Source organism: Heptranchias perlo, unplaced genomic scaffold, assembly GCF_035084215.1.
Source record: "Heptranchias perlo isolate sHepPer1 unplaced genomic scaffold, sHepPer1.hap1 HAP1_SCAFFOLD_54, whole genome shotgun sequence".
In the NCBI taxonomy this organism is placed as follows: Eukaryota; Metazoa; Chordata; class Chondrichthyes; order Hexanchiformes; family Hexanchidae; genus Heptranchias; species Heptranchias perlo.
The window spans coordinates 3,193,639-3,209,883 of NW_027139559.1; the positions used below are offsets into that span (position 1 = coordinate 3,193,639).

At 45.5% G+C, this 16,245-nt stretch overlaps 3 non-coding genes across 3 annotated transcripts; 2 read left to right on the top strand and 1 right to left on the bottom strand.

Moving 5' to 3' along the window:
* The first annotated feature begins 360 nt into the window (after window positions 1–360).
* Window positions 361–450, top strand: trnar-ucg (transfer RNA arginine (anticodon UCG)). Its single transcript is given in 2 exon segments — window positions 361–397; window positions 415–450. It is a non-coding gene; the product is annotated as a tRNA-Arg (tRNA).
* Window positions 451–4,235: 3,785 nt separating this feature from the next.
* On the top strand, window positions 4,236–4,308 carry trnat-ugu (transfer RNA threonine (anticodon UGU)). The gene has a single exon. It is a non-coding gene; the product is annotated as a tRNA-Thr (tRNA).
* Window positions 4,309–9,210: 4,902 nt separating this feature from the next.
* trnaf-gaa (transfer RNA phenylalanine (anticodon GAA)) lies at window positions 9,211–9,306 on the bottom strand. Its single transcript has 2 exons — window positions 9,269–9,306; window positions 9,211–9,246 (listed from the first exon to the last, which is right to left on the bottom strand). It is a non-coding gene; the product is annotated as a tRNA-Phe (tRNA).
* Between the last annotated feature and the right edge of the window lie 6,939 nt (window positions 9,307–16,245).

A 16,245-nucleotide genomic window follows, 5' to 3' on the forward strand; every position in this document is an offset into this window, starting at 1 on the left:
CTGTTCACATTCTCCGCTCGGTGTTGTTCTCCGTGTACATTTTTAATTTACCGATTTGTCTTTTCTTTTATTTTCCTTCTCTCTCTTTTGCAGACTGAGTGGGAAAGAGGTTCGCTTTGGAGGAGAAACATTTTGATCAAAGATTTGAACATTGTTTATTCTGATTGTAGGTTTCTCGGAGACCCAGCGGGAGTTCAGTTCTCAGTTTCATGATTAGTCGGAAACAGTGGAGCCAACTTGCTGCGAGAGAAAACAATAAATGAACAACATCAACAAAGTGAAAGTCAGAGAAAGATACAAGCAGAGTCTTAACCACCCCTGGCCCGGGTTTAAGATCATTTGGTGAAACGTTCGAACAGCGGCCGCGTGGCCTAATGGATAAGGCGTCTGACTTCGGAATTAATTGACGATGTTATCAGAAGATTGCAGGTTCGAGTCCTGCCGCGGTCGTTTTCACATTTGTTCCAACGTGCGCCATATCTGTTTTACACCGACCGTTTCTCACAGTGACTGACCGAATGGAACGGAAATATGTAAATGCCTTTGCTTACAGAAGCTGACTCTGCATTTTCAATATTGTCGATCTGGGGCACGGTCAGGACATAGTTTAAAAGTAGCTTTATTTCTACTGTTTGGATTCAGAAATGATCGGCTGATCCATTGTGCTCTGTCCGGATGGGTCCGAATCCCATCCGCGTCGTTATTGTATTGAAAAGGCCCGACATAAATTTTGGACAATCAAAACGGGTTTGAATGCTGTGATTATCAATCCGACACCAGTGTTTTATGTGTTTTAAGTCTGTGTCTCTGGATTGTTTACATTTTGTTTAAATGGAGAGGGATAATTGGAATTATTCACCTGCCCTACTCGGATAATGGTCGAGCAGAGAGGGCAGATCGGAGAGAAGTCTTTATGTCCTTCCTTGCTGCCTCTGGGGTTTACAGCGAATGAAAGGTTAACGGGAATAACAAATGATAAGGGAGCTGGAACATAAAGAGTTAACGTAATCCATCAGGAAGCAATCTAATTTCAAAACATTTTAACAATCTTGAACCAGTCCAGTTATTAGATTTACACCAAGTCTGTACATGTTTTTCTGTTTCGTGTCATCTGCAAACTTTGAAATTCTGCCCTGTCCATCCAAGTCCATGTTGGACACTATCGATTTCAAGCCGATGATATCAGGCCTTCTTTACCAAAATCGTTTTCAATGTTAGACTTGCATTATCAAGTAAGATTTTGAAGAATATATTAGATAAGTAACTACATTGCCGTCTGGATATGCAACGTAATAAAAAGCTTCCTGATTTCCCTGTGAAAATCCGAGCTTTAATTTTATGTCCCGCACCACCCCCACCACCAGAGGAAATAACTTCTCTGTATCTACTCTTGCGAACCGTTTTATCATTTTAAATACCTCAATCAGATCAACCTTTCAAACTGAAGGGAATACAATCCAAGTTTATGCAACCTGTCCTCATGATTTAACCCTTTAAGACCAAGTATGATTCTGGTGAATCTGCGCTGCACCCCCTCCAAGGCCAATATATCCTTCCTGAGGGGCGGTGCCCAGAACTGAACGCAGTTCTACAGATGTCGTCTGACCAAGGCTCGATACAACTGAAGCATAACTTCCTCCTATTTGTATTACAGTCTCCTTAAGATAAAGGGCAACATCCCTTTAACCTTTTTGATTACCTTTTGTATTGTCCACTAGCTTTTAATGATTTGTGTACATGGACACACAAATCCCTTTGCTCCTCCACTGTTCCTAATATCGCGACATTTAGAACATTTTCCGATTGATTGGATCCAAAGTGAATTACCTCACACTTCCCCACATTGAACTCCATTTAAAACAGTTTTGCGAGTCACTTAATCTGTCTCTGTCCCGTTGTAACTTCCTGTTCCCATCCACTCAGGTAACTGTGCCTCCGATCTTACTGTCATCTGCAAACTTGGATATAAAACTCTCTATTCCTTCATCCAAGTCCACTGAGAAATATTGGGAGCACATTCCCGAGTGTTCACTGAAATCCGGGTTATTAATGTTCTGAGGAATCCTAGAAATCCCACGGTGTTTCCCCACAGAGGTTTCAGTGAGCGCTGCAGTAAATCTGGCCCTCGGGACTTGATTGAAAACCGTCAGTTTTTGCTGTTCAATTAGAATTGTCTTTGCATCCCGTGCTGGCGAGTCAGGGATTAGTGTTCCAAGAATCAGGAATAAGATCAGGAACCAGATCTTGCCGACTGCGCTACTGGAGAAATATGAGTTCGATTATTTTTTTGATCCGCTCGATCAGTTTGAATTTGACCCAGAAACAGGAAGCGGTTTTGGTGAAACTGATCCGAGGGTGAAGCGCGAAGGTGGTTGAAGCGATGAGCTGCTCAGTGATTGGGTCCAGCCCGTGTGGCTCGGGATCCCCGTCTGGTCTCCGTCGCCGACACTGTTTTCTCCCTGATCGGTTTCCCTCTGCTTTCACCAATTGCCCCAGGGACCACCGTTTATATCTGGATTCAGCACCAGGCAGAGAGATAGAAACAACTGTCTGCTGTTTATTGACTTGATCGGGAGGTTAATGTCACCGATGGCTGATTCACTGAGATCTGTGCTCAGCCACCATTTGGTTTGGTTCCCTGTACGACGCTTGTTCTCGCCGGGTGAAGAAGACAGATTTTTGCTTTCACCAAGTTGACACAATACTGGACCGGCCTAATTTTCTGTGTGAATAACTGGGATAAGTGGTCAGAGAAGGCTGTTGTAAACCGCAGTGGAACAAAGTATAACTTTTGACGGATCAGAATTATTTCACGATCATTAAAATCCTGCAATTGCTGGGACCTCCAGCCACAATGATGCATTCACGGCGTGCGCCATTGTCGAGAGGTGAATGTTGCAGCAATGAGATACGGGATGGGGTGAATTGCCCATAATTTCTGGAACATTTGCGCCGCTCCACCGGAAGACTCGATTCAACAATAAAAGTTGTTTTCGTCGCTCAGCCCACCGTTGCCGTCAACCGTGATGCCGAATTCGCTGTATTTACGTCATTAATCGCGCCGCAGTCACGAGCAATTGGAGAATAACGGCAAATGAAGTATGAGGCAGCAAGAAATGACTGAGAAAAGTCTCTCAGCTTCTCTCCTGCATTCTCACTCTCTTTCTCTCAGGTGCATCATTTTGTTCCTTTTCAATCGTTTTTGTTTCTCTCTCCTGCTTTCCATCCTTCTATCCAACACCGCCTTCTTTCTTGGAAAAAGGCGCTTCTGCCATCCACAACTATGAGAGAAGCGATTTGGTGATAATTGACTCAGAACAAAAGCATAGGAAAGTTTGGCTGTGATTTCTCACCAATCATTCAATGAAAGCCCCAAAACGAGATTTACACCGGTAGACCAACGAACTAGAAGTAAAGGGAATCAGGGGTTCCGAGGAGCGGGCAGGAAATTGGACATGAATTTAGATTTGAGGTCAGCATCAGATCAGCCATGATCTTATTGAATGGCGGAGCAGGCTCGAGGGGCCGATTAGCCTACTCCTGCTCCTATTTCTTATGTTCTTTATACGCTGGCAATTGAAACACACAGCCAATGCAAAATTTCGCCACCACCCACAGCCGATGAGCCATCCTTTCAGACTGTTCCTGTCCATCCAGTCTCGCTTTCTATTCCGATGTTCAGCACCATCGAGTTGTACACTAATTATTTCAAGTGAACAATATCAGCCTCTCTTCACCAAATTTTGAATGTACAACTTGTCTCATCAAGTAAGATTTTCTAAAATCTATATGCTCTGAAGCCACATTGACGTTTGTGTGAGAATAGGTACACTCGGTAGACTAGCGCTGGTACATATTGCCTAATCTAAAACACACATACTTTAAACTATTGTGCAGTCGTTGTGGGAGGTCCCCCACAGGAGGAGGTCAGGACCTGGTGTATCACAGACATTACTCACCAACATTTCGTGGGAAGAGATGAGAAATGTAATAGGATCAGACCAGATAGTGTGGAGAGAGTGTGGGAATACAACATGATGAATAGGGCTAGATATATGATGTACTGACAGGGGATAAGGAAGAGAAGGTCATGACTGATATCCATGGTTTCTCATGCAGAGACCGATGAACAAAAGATCGATGTTATTGCGCAGACGCATTGAAGGAAGAGACTCAACAAAGTCTCTTGGCACAGGTATCAATGCCATAACGTTGGGAAAGAGCCGCGTAAATGTGGCGCCGTGGCTCAGTGGTTAAAGCACCTGTCTTGTAAAAATGGGATCCTGGGTTCAAATCCCAGCGGTGCCTTCAGCTTATGTTGTTTGTCCCCATGTTTTGTTGCTCCCATTTTTCCACCCGTTTCCTCCTCCACATTTATTACTTGCAGAACCCCTTGGTTCACTTCCCAGCCTCTCTGTGTTGACTGCCGAGTTAAATTCGTTCCGGAGATTCCCATCCACGGGTTTACAATTGCAACGAATCATCTCCGTGAGGTTAAAGTGCCCCCTGCTCCTTTATATTTCCATAAAATATAAAAATTCAGCTGTTCGCTGATTTTCTGTATTTTCCCCAATCAATTAGACAGGAGGGAACGAATCTTTCTGTGATGACGTTGGACAAACTGATTCTAGGGTAGAGCTAAACATTCATGGTGGAGATTAAACACAGACCAATACCGCGGGAGCGCTTCTGGCCAGCTCCCTTTTCATTTGCTTTTCCCGTTAATCTTTCATTCGCTGTAAACCCCAGAGGCAGCAAGGAAGGACAGAGAGATCTATCTCCGATCCGTCCTCTCTACTCGACCTTTAGCCCATTACAGCAGGTGTAAAATTCCAATTGTCCCTCTCCATTTAAACAAAATATGAACAATCCTGGGACACAGACTTAAAACACCGGTGTCGGATCATTCAAGCCCATTTTCATTCTCCAAAACTGACGGAGGGCCGCAACAAAAGTTCAATACAAATACGACACGGATGGGATTCGGACCCACACGTAAAGAGCAGAATGGATTATTCGACAATTTCTGAATCCAAACAGTAGAAATAAAGTCACTTTTACACTATGTCCTGCCCGAGCACCGTGACCGAGAATGTTGCATGTGTCGGGCCAACTTCTGTAAGGAAAGGTATTTACGGATTTCCGTTCAAAGAGGTCAGTTACTGCAAGAACGACCGGGGATGAAACAATAACGGCACACGTTGGAAGGATTGTAAAAACGACCGCGGTAAGACTGAAACCTGCAATCTTCTGATAACACCCCGATCAATACCGAAGTCAGACGCGTTATCCATTAGGCCACGCGGCCGCTGCTGCAAAGTTTCAGCAAAAGATCTTAAACCCGGGGCAGGGTGGTTAAGACTCTGTTTGCATCTTTCACTTCCTTTCACTTTATTGATGTTGTTCATTTATTGTTTTCTTTCTTGTAGCAAGTTGGCTCCACTGTTTCCGACTGATCAGGAAACTGACAACCGAACTCCCGCTGGGTCTCCGAGAAACCTACAATCAGAATAAACAATGTTCAAATCTTTGATCGAAATGTTTAGCCTCCAAAGCGAATCTCTTTGCCACCTGGTCTGCAAAATAGAGAGAGGGGACATAAAATGGATATCAAATCATTAAACTAAAAATGTACACGGAGAAAGACACAGAGCGGAGATTGTGAACAGAATTTACTGTCCAAGCCAGACGGGCCGAGTGGCCTCATCCTGTCCTGTAAAATGCGAACAATTCCCAATTCTGCTGGGTGAGATAATTAGTTTCTGATTTTCTTTTTTTGGTTAATATAAACGCGGACGGGGTCCCGCACCACGGGGTAAACGGGTCAGATCCAGACCTGGCGCTCAGTGTTAATGTTAATATTGAGCACGGTATTCTATCCGTGTAACAAAAAATCGCGGGTTTCTTGCTATGTATTCGACACATCCCCTTGCTGTGTGTTTAATCAGGGCAGGGAATGTTTTGCTGTTTTAGTGATAATCATTTTTCAGGAAAACAGCAAACTCGTCTCGAAGCATGAAATTTCCAGTTTCTATTTCGCTAAATGGAGTTGAGGTGCAGATCAGCGATGAGCTGCTGTGACTCCGCCGCGTCGGTTTAACCGGAATTAGACGTTTCAGTGAAGTGAAGTGAACCGTCTCAATCCGGTTTATTTCTTTAGTTGTAACATTGGTTATTTTGAGTGACAGATTTATCGAACATTCATTCAGAGTTCAGTTGTCAGTTTTCTGATCAGTTTGAATCTAAAGAAGTTAAAAATAAGGAAGGAAAATATTACTAAGGTCAAAACTCGAACTGATCCAATCACCTGGTCTGCGTCTTTAAAGGTGATTCGTTCTCCCCGGAGCCCTGTTCAATATATTAAAATGCAATCTTTCTTCCTGTGGCCCCAAGTTCCAGGTACCATATCGGATCCAGTCGACTGGCGCACGAAGGAAATGTTTGGGGGGAAAATTGGATAAGCGCGGTTTTTGGCCGCGGGGAGCGTGATGCGCTGTTTCTCCTCGCCCAATGACCCTTGCGCTGGCTGAACGCAAGATTCGCTGGACGGAAGACTCACCTGCAATCAGCGTTCCATTCTCGGCCTTGCACTTGGAATCAATGCAACACGCGCTTTCCACCACCAGAGGGAGCACAATCGCTTAAAGGGAGGTTGTTTCTTCGAGATCTCTCAAAGACAGCTGGGACCTCTTATTTGGCGAAAATAACAGTCTACTGTCTGCACGGAATCTGAACTGAGATGAGACATCGCACACGTAAAACACAGATGCAGGTTCCATCCCTATGTTTACACATGATGAGTTATCTTTAAACACTGAACAAAGGTTGAACACAACTAAATCTCACATCCTTCAATCTGCATGCCAGATCTCACCAATCTGCCGATCTGAGTTGGTACCAGGCCTGGAGAGTGCATGCACCAAGGTTCCCTGCTGGTGCTGAGAGACCTTGGTTCAAGAGGTGGACAGAAGGAGGGACATTCTATATCCCCGAGGTTTGGAGGGGGTCGGGGGGCAAGAGGCGTCGAGACATATATCCAAAAGACAGCGGGAGGCAGCGGGGGACGAAGTCAATGCCAGTCCCACAGCATCATAGACTTGGATACATTGCAGGAAGAAGTTCAATGCTTTGATATGAGTCGTCAAGGTGAGTGAGGTCAACACTCAAGTGGCATCTCCTACAAGCTGAACCACGCAATACACCCACCATCCCCCACATACCAACAAACTCTTTCCATCAGTATTCAACTCTTGTAACCAGAGGCTTCCTCTCACCCTTACACGTTACCACTGTTGCAAGCCGCCCACCCACAACTCACAGGCCACACACACTGGCAGCTATTTTACCATGACAGGCAAATCACCCAGACACACGTCCCGTTTTTTGGCAGAAGAAGGTGGCGCATATCAGGAGGCAGCAAGTGGCAGTGGCATTTAGCACGTCGAGCCTGTTCCACCATTCAATGAGATCATGGTTGACCTGTGACCTAACTCCATATACCCGGCTTAGCCCGATATCCCTTAATTCCCTTGGTTCACAGAAATCGATCAATCTCAGATTTAACATTCACAAGTGAGCTACCATCAACTATTATCTGCAGAAGAGAGTTTCAAACGTCTCCCATTCTTTGCGCAGAGAAGCCGAGGTTAAGTTAACGCAACACAACTGGAGAAAAGAAAATGTCTCAAGATGTTGTGCAGATTGAAGCTGAATATGAATTTATCACAATTCACGCGGTGTCATGAATGCAGAATGAAAATGCTCCTGCATTGGGCGGTCATCGAGCCCCCGCTTCCTGTGTGGCAGGCAAGAATTCGACCAATAAAACACCAACGCCCAAGCGGGTAGGTGCCGCCATGTGTCCATTTGGAAACCTACCTGAAAGAACAGACAATCTTACAAACCGAAAATGAGAGTGTTTGATGAGATTATTACTCTGACGTGATTCCAGTCGCAAAATCGGTTAACGCGGGTATTGAAATAACAGTATCAGGGCTCGAGAAATGCCGCGGTTGTGAGTTCGAGCCTCACCTTGAATGTTTCCACCGGATCTGAAGGTACCGCTGGTGTGTTCCATGAAGCATCTCCTTCTTCGTGTTCTCATGTGAGGACTTAGGGTCCTCTGGCCGGCCTTATTTCAATAGCAGGTATGAGTTCATTTGTTAATAGGCGGGAGAGGGGCGATTAGCGACAGCATGAAATGTGAAAGGAGGCGGCACGACGTCTTTAAACCGAAAGAACCGAAATCACAATTCTTCTTTTGGTGAAATAGACATTCTTCTGTTTTTAGTGTCGTGCATGAAAAAGCGGATCGGGCGGGAAGATGGATTCGAGATCGAAGATCAGCCATGACCTTATTGAATGGCGGAGCAGGCTCGAGGGGCCGTAAGTCCGACTCCTGCAACTATTTCTTATGTTCTTGTGTAACAGCTGACCCGCTCCTGGTGGCTTGGCTGTTTGTTTTGCAATATCCTGCCCCGCCTATCCGCTTGATCCAGTTTGTTGTTCCCACTTTCACATTCAACTTGTTTCTCGTCCCTGGTCATGTGAAAAAATTGCAGATTGCAGAAGGTTCAAAGCCTGAAGGAAGATCAACGGTGGAAGGAATGAAAGCAGCGATTTTGCTTTGCCACCAATGACGAAACGCTCACTTTTCCTTTATTTTTCGTTGTTCTCTCTTGGAGTAAACTTTGGCGAAAGTGAAGCGAAATTCAGTGACTGTGAAATGACCAGGGGTTCTTGCAGCACCAGATGAAATTGGCGACATCGGCATCTGAGAGGCTGAAATGGTTCACATTGTTCCCGAGTTTCGGTAAGAGGCAGCACGGATTGATTTGTACCGCTGAATGTCTCTGCATTCGACCGCCCACGGAGATGATGCTGGAAGTGTCTGCAAGGAGAGGGTGGGGGATAAAAAGTATTTAATTTATTCGAGCAAATAAATCCGAATTTTCCTGCACGACACTTCAAACACGAAAAGAAGAATTGTGTGTTCGGTTCTTTCGATTGAAAGATCTCGTGCCGCCCCCTTTCCCATTTCATGCTGTCGCGAATCGCCCCCTCTCCTGCCTATTAATAAATAAACTCACACCTGCTATTGCGATGCGGCCGGCCAGAGGACCCCAAGTGCCCACATGAAAACACGAAGAAGGAGATGCTTCATGAAACATATCAGCTCCGGTGGAAATGTTCAGAAGCAAAAGGTAAATCTGCTCCAGGTGAGGTTCGAACTCACAACCTCGGCATTTGCTCGAATCTGATACTGTTTTTTCAGTACCACGCGCTAACCGATTGCGCCACTAGAGCCGCCCACGATTAGTGTGCCCAGCAAACAGTGTCATTTGCGGCCTGTGAGACTGTCTGTTCTTTCAGACAAGTTTCCAAGCAGACAACTGCCGTTCGGACATTGGTGTTTTCGTTGTCGAATTTTTGCCTGCCGCACAGGAAGCTGGGGTTTGATTTCCGCCCAATGCAGGAGCATTTTCATCTGCGTTCATGACATCGCGTGAATTGGACTATTTTCTTTTCTCCACGTGCGTAGCGTTGACGAAACCTCGGCATTCTGTCCTCTGAAACAGGATCAGGAATTGAGTCAATTTTCACTGTGAGTCGGAGGACAGCCGTATTTGATTGGGATTTGAACCCGGGACCGCTCACATACACAACCAGTTAAACCGCCCGAAGCCAACATTGTACCCCTCAAACAACAGGGAACCACGAATACTACTGTACAGACAATGTATAAATCGCAGCAACGCACAGCAGACCACCCAGCCTTTCAGGCCACTTCTGTTCATCCAATCTCGTTTTCTAATCCGATGTACAGCAATGTCAAGTTGAGCACTAACTATTTCAAGTCATCAATATTAGACTCTCTACCACATGCGTTTTGAATGAACGACTTGTATTATCAAGTAAAACTTTGCAGAATGTATTGCTCGAAAGCGACATTGTCAACTGTCTCGGCATCCGCAGGTTATCCACTGAACCAAAAGTATAATAAAATTGCTAATTTTTCACTGTGAGGTCGAAGAGATATGAATAGGGAGACATTAGCTCCGAATTCATCAGCTGGGTTGCACTTTTGCTTTTCCCGCTGTCTCTCTCCATCTTATTTCTATCTACCTGTCTGTCTCTCTTTGTCTTTTCATCTCTCTCACCCTGTTTCACTTACATTGTCCCTTTTTCTCTGCCCTGTCTCTCTCCCTTCCTTTCTCTTCCCTCTATCTTTGTTTTTCTATCTCTTTTTTTCCTCTCTATCTCTCTATCACCCTCTTATCTCCGTCTCTTTTCTTCTTCTGTCTCTCTCTCTCTTATCTCTATCTCTCATTCTCTCACGATCCCTCTGTCCCTCCACCATGTCTGTCTCTTTCTCCCTCTTTTCTTTGACTTCTCCTCTCTATCCACTCTCTCTATCTCTCTTACGATTTCTCTCTCTCCCTGTCTTTCTCTGTTTTTATTTTACTTTCTCAATCTTGCCTCCGCCTCCACAATTTCCCTGTCCCTCTCTGTCTCTCTGTCTTTCTAGTCTGCTTTGTCTCTCTCCGACCTCTCTCTCTCTCTCTCTCTCTCTCTCTCCGTCTTTATTCTCTCTATCTCTACTCTCTCTTTCATTCTCGCTCTATATATCACTCTGTCTCCCTCTTGTCTTTTTCTTTCTCAGTGTCTCCCCTCTGCCCCCTCTCTGCTCTCCCTCTCACTCTCTCAGTGTCTTTCTCTCCCCCTCTTTTTTGTTTCTGTTGATTATTTCAGTGTTGTTTCCTCTGTCTTTCTCTGTCTCACTCTGCCTCTCTCTCTCCTTTTTGTCCCTCTGACTCTGTCACACTCTCTCTGTCTCTCTTTGTGTGTCTCTCTCGCTGTGCCTCTCTCTGTCTCTCTCTTTCTCTCTGTCCGTGAATCTCTCTCTGTTTCTCTCTCTGTCTCTATCTCCCCTCTCCCTCCCTTTCGCTCTGACTTTCTCCCCATCTCCCTCTCTCTCTGTCCCCCTCTCACTCTCTGTCTCTCTCTGTCTCTCCCTCTTCTCTTTCGCTCTCACACTGACTCCCCTTCTGCTCCCCTCTCTTCTCTGTCTCTTGCTCTCTGTCTCTTATCTCTCGCTATCTTCCTCTTCCCTTGGTCTCTCTCTGTCTTTCGTTCGCTGTCTCTCTGTCTGCCTTTCGCTCACTCTCTCTTTTTGTTTCTGTTAATCATTACAGATTTTTTTCCTCTCTGTCTCACTGTATCTCTGTCCGTCTCTCTTTGTGTCTCTCTCCCTTTCTCTCTCTGACTCTCCCTGTCTCCCTCTCTCTCTCTCTCTGTCTCTCATTGTCTCTCTCTCTCTGTCTCTCTCATCGTCTCTCTCTCTCTCCCCCTGTTTCTGACTATGTATCTTTGTATGTCTCTGTCCATCTATGAGACTCTATGTCTGTCTCTGTCTCTCTCTCTCTCTCTCTCTCTCCCTGTGTCTCTCCATCTAACTCTCTGTGTCTCTCTCTCCATCACTCTTCGTCTCTCTCTCCGTCTCGCCACTCTCTCACTCTCTTTCTCTGTGACTCTCTGTCGCTGTCACTCTTTGCGTGTGTGTCCTTCTCTCTCAGTTCCTTTCCTTCTCGTTCTCTCCCTCTACGTTCTATCTCTCTCTGTCTTTCGATCTCTTGGTCTCTCTGTTTCTCTCCCTCTATCTCGCTCAATCTGCCTCTCTCTCTATCTCAATCTCTGTCTCTCTGCCTCCTCATCTCTCTGTCTCTCTCTCTGTATCTCTTTCCCTCTGACTCGCTGTGTGCGTGTGTGTGTTTGACTTTCTCTTTCTGTCTCTTCCTCACCCTCTTTCTCCATCTCTCTCCCCTCCTGACTTTTTTTACAAAGCGAGTGATTGTGATCAGGAATGATCACCCTCCTGAGGGGGTGGTGGAGGCAGTTTCAATCGTGGCTTTCAAAAGAGAATTGGATAAGCACTTGAAGGGGAAAAAATCTGTGCTACCGGGATAGGGCGGAGGGGTGGTTCTAGCTGGATTGCTGTTGCAGGATGTTAGCACCGACTCGACGTGCCGAATGGCCTCCTTCCGTGCTTCAACCATTCTCTGAATCTCTGATTCCAACAATCCTCTGGGGTGAGCGAGAACGTTTTCGGCAAAGATGCCATCTTCTGGTAACAAGGAGTTTTACACCTCAACTTTCGTTGAATCTCACAGCACCGGAGGAGGCCATTCAGCCCATCATCGCGATGTCGGCTCGTTTTCGGCTATCCAATTAGTCCCACTCTCCAGCTCTTTCATAATAGCCCTGCAATTTTTTTCTCTTCCATTATTTTCCAATTCCCTTTTTTATAGTCACAATTGAATCTCCACCCTCCACCGCTTCTTGTAGTGCATTCCAGATTACAACAACTCGATGTGTAAACTTTGCAATGTAGTGAATAATGAGGAAAATTAGCAGAATACTTCTGGAGGACATAGTCAGACTGGTAAAATGTGCAGTCACATGGCAGATGCAATCTAATGCGGATAAGTGTGAAGTGATGCACTTTGTGAGGAACAACATGGAGAGGGGCACGATGATGTAAATTATATTATTTTAAGGCGGAGGGGATGCAATTACAGAGGACCTGGGTGTGCATAGTCACAGAATAGGGTAAGTTTATAAGAAAGCGTATGGGATACTTGGCTTTGTAAACAGTGGCATTGAATACAAAAACAAGGAAGTCCATGCTGAACCTTTACAAATCACTGGTTAGGCCTCAGCTGGAGTATGTGGTACAATTCTGGGCACCACACTTTAGGAAGGATGTCAAGGAATTGGAGAGGTTACAAAGGAGGTTTATCAGGAAGATATCAGGGATGAGGGACTTAAGTTAAGTAGAGAGATCAGCGGACCTGGGTGTAGCCACCAGCCTCTGACCTGAACCGCGGCACTCTGCAGGATCGCTCTAGATTGAACTCACAGATGATCTATCAAGCAGCCCAAAGTGTCAAGTCACTTTCCACCTCTCGAACAGTCAAACACTTTGTTCCTGTATCAATACACTGTTTATGTCCGGGCTCCTCGGTTTTATCCCTGTTTTCAATGTAACGTAACCTATCTTCTCTACAGCCATTCTGTGTTTGGTCCAACACATCAGCAGCAATGGGACTTGGAATGATGGGATGTTGATGTTCTTGCAGGACCTGTTTCTGCTCTCATCTCACTTGTGCATGTAATGCCTATTGGGTTCGGCCCAGAACCACACACTGGAATGAAACAACCTCAGTATCCACGTCATCAGAAACAGTGACATCTGCAAACATTCCTTGCAGGCCATTGGTGCTGGGAATGGGCTCGGTTGGGCTGTAGTTCAGCTTGAGACAGACCACATTGTTACAATGAAGCTGGGGAAGCCCTGAGATATGATGCTATTAAGGGCATCACACCAGTAATCTATTGGAGCGGTCATGGCTGCCACTCCAGAAGAATCTCCACCAGACCCATTGCTGTTGCAGGAATCGCCTGGACTGCCTCATTGTCCAGGGTGCTCTGCACGGCCTTACATGCCTCCTGTGCTGTTTTACAAATGCGGCTCTTGAACTTCTACAACTGATCGTCCATCTCCAGAATGTGGGAGGTGACTGTCTCCACGCCCTGGCCATTCAGCCTGTGCGAACAATTCGAAATTCTGTTGTAGACTGGAGTCCTGAGATCTGCGGCCTTGGGCCACTCAGCCAAGGGCAGTTGTTTCTCGGCCTCCCCAGGGGAGAAACGTAGAATTACTTGCAGCTCCTCCTTCACTCTGGTGCTCGGTGCTTCACCCTGTGAGATACCCTCAGTCTCACTACATACATTCTCTCGAGAGGGTCCCACTGGGCTGGTGATGGAAACGGTGAATCGGGTGCAGCAATGGACGGTTCGGAGTTACCAAGCTGACTGTCATATCCTTACTTCTTTAAATGGTGAGAAAACTTAAAATTAACAAGAACTTTAATTGCTGTTGCCTTTGACACAATAAAATGTCCCAAGGAGCTTCACAGGAGCGTTATCAGATACAATTTGACACTGATCCAGAAAAGGAGATATTCGGACAGGTGAACGAAAACTTAGTCAAAAAGTTAGTTTCTAAGGAGCGTCATAAAGGAGTAGAGAGAGGCGGAGGGGTTTAAGTCGGGTATTCCAGAGATTTGGGCCCAGGCAGCTGAAGGAAAAACCGCCATTGGTGGAGCGAATAAAATTTGGGAGTGCACAAGAGGCCATAATTTGAGGTACGCAGTGATCTCGGAGGGTTGTCGGTCTGTGGAAGCTTACATCGAAAGGGAGTGGTAAGGCCGCAGAGGGATCTGAACACAAGGATGAGAATTTTAAAATCGAGGCATTGGCGGACCGGGAGCCAATGGAGGTGAGCGAGCACAGTGGTGATGGACAGTTTCAAAGCGAAGAACCGTGTGCAGGATTAGAGGGACGTCTCCACGCGACCTGAACACAGCACCGGAGGTTCTCTAAATGGTTCAGCGACTGGGATACAATCTCCCCAGTAATTGCTGTCCAGGTACTCGGTGTATGTGGAGGTTTGACCGGGCCGTGTTATCTTGTTTCCCAGGGAGGAGCAGTGATGAGACGTCTGAGGCTGCATTTGCTGCTTTCCACCGGCAGCGGGTGATTGGAGAGAGCGGGGCCGGGCAGGCGGGCGAAATGTTGCTGCTTGTCGCGGCATCATTCACTCAGGCAGCTGGGGAACAGCGAAAAACTGATGGCTTTGTTGCCGCGGCTGAAATGCAGTTACAAACTATTGTTATTAAGGGAGGCAGCGCTGCGGGATCCTTGAATGTTCTCTCACAGATCAACTGAAACCAGTCGAAATGTGCAGCTTTTAGAGGAGCTTTCCGCATCTTCAGAGCAGGAAACAGGAGTGAAGTCGAGATACTGCCGGTATGTGTGTCGTGTTGGACTGTGTGTAGAACTGTACAGAGAAAGAAAAAGTATACCGGGGCTGTGTGATATGCTATTTTATTCATATTTAACCTCCAAGTGAAATCTTCCACCGTTTGAATTGATTTATTTTCAATGAAGATCGTTTGCAAAATGATGCTACACGATTTCGAACCGTGAACTTTCTGTATATTAGGTAAAAGTGATAACCGCTACACTGCGGTAACTCAGCTCTGTAAATTATTATAGGAACAACTCAGAAGAGAAGAGCGGGATCCAAATATTTTCAATGCGGAAGGTGGATTCGATTCCCGTTCAGGGAATTAACCATTACAAAACAGTTTATTGTATTAATTACGCAAAACTCATTAAACTCGGTAAAAAAGATGAATATTTGTTCTAATCGCCATGAATGAACCGATAACTTTTTGCTTCAGACTGATGGAAATCCGAACATGGTTACCGAGACAGTCAAAACTTTAAAAAGTTTTTGTGTTTTGCATGTGCGGAATTGTCTCCCGTTCTCATTTTACAGACGGTATTTTAGGACATGATTAAAAATGTTCCGTGTTTATGACACCAGGACTCTGGTGCAACCTTTGTAAAATTCCCCACCTCATTAAAACACAACGGTAACTACTGCTCCACTCAATCATACAACCCCAACTAGTGCCCCTCATTTAAAGAAACTTAACTAGAGCCCCCCACTATTGTACAACCTCAAGTGTGTATATACAAAGTGTGAGTGTGTTTATTTGACTGTGATATTTAAGTAATCGCAGCCTCCGATCCCTCCGTGTCTATGGAAAGTTTGTTAGTGACGAAAGTCGAATCGCGCCCTGACAATACAGGGAAATGGACTTCACATGTGTTTATTTCAGAACATCTATCACCATTCAGTAACCAAGGAAGTAAAACACTCACAACGACGAAACAACACTCGCACACTCTGATTTTCATCCTATCATTTTATCAAAAACAGAAAAAGGTTAAAGTTCACACGCAAACCGCCGGCGAATATGATTGTTGAGATCACAGGCCCATTTCCCTGCATTGTGTGTGGGAGATGTTTTCCACTAAAATCCGTTCATGTGGATAAAACGGTGTCGCCATAACCACAGCTGCGGTTAATCAGCAATTTCCATTGGACAACACTGGGAGAGAGCGTGGTCAAGTGGCCTGAGCCCGGACATTGATGATCCAGTATTGTGAGGGCGCAATTCGACTTTCGTCACTAACTTTCCATAGACACGGAGGGATTAGAGGCTGCTATTACATAAATATCACAATCAAATAAACACACTCACACTTTGTATTTCCACACTAGAGGTTGTACAATAGTGGCGGAAAGGGTGGTGGTATTCGTTCAGGTTT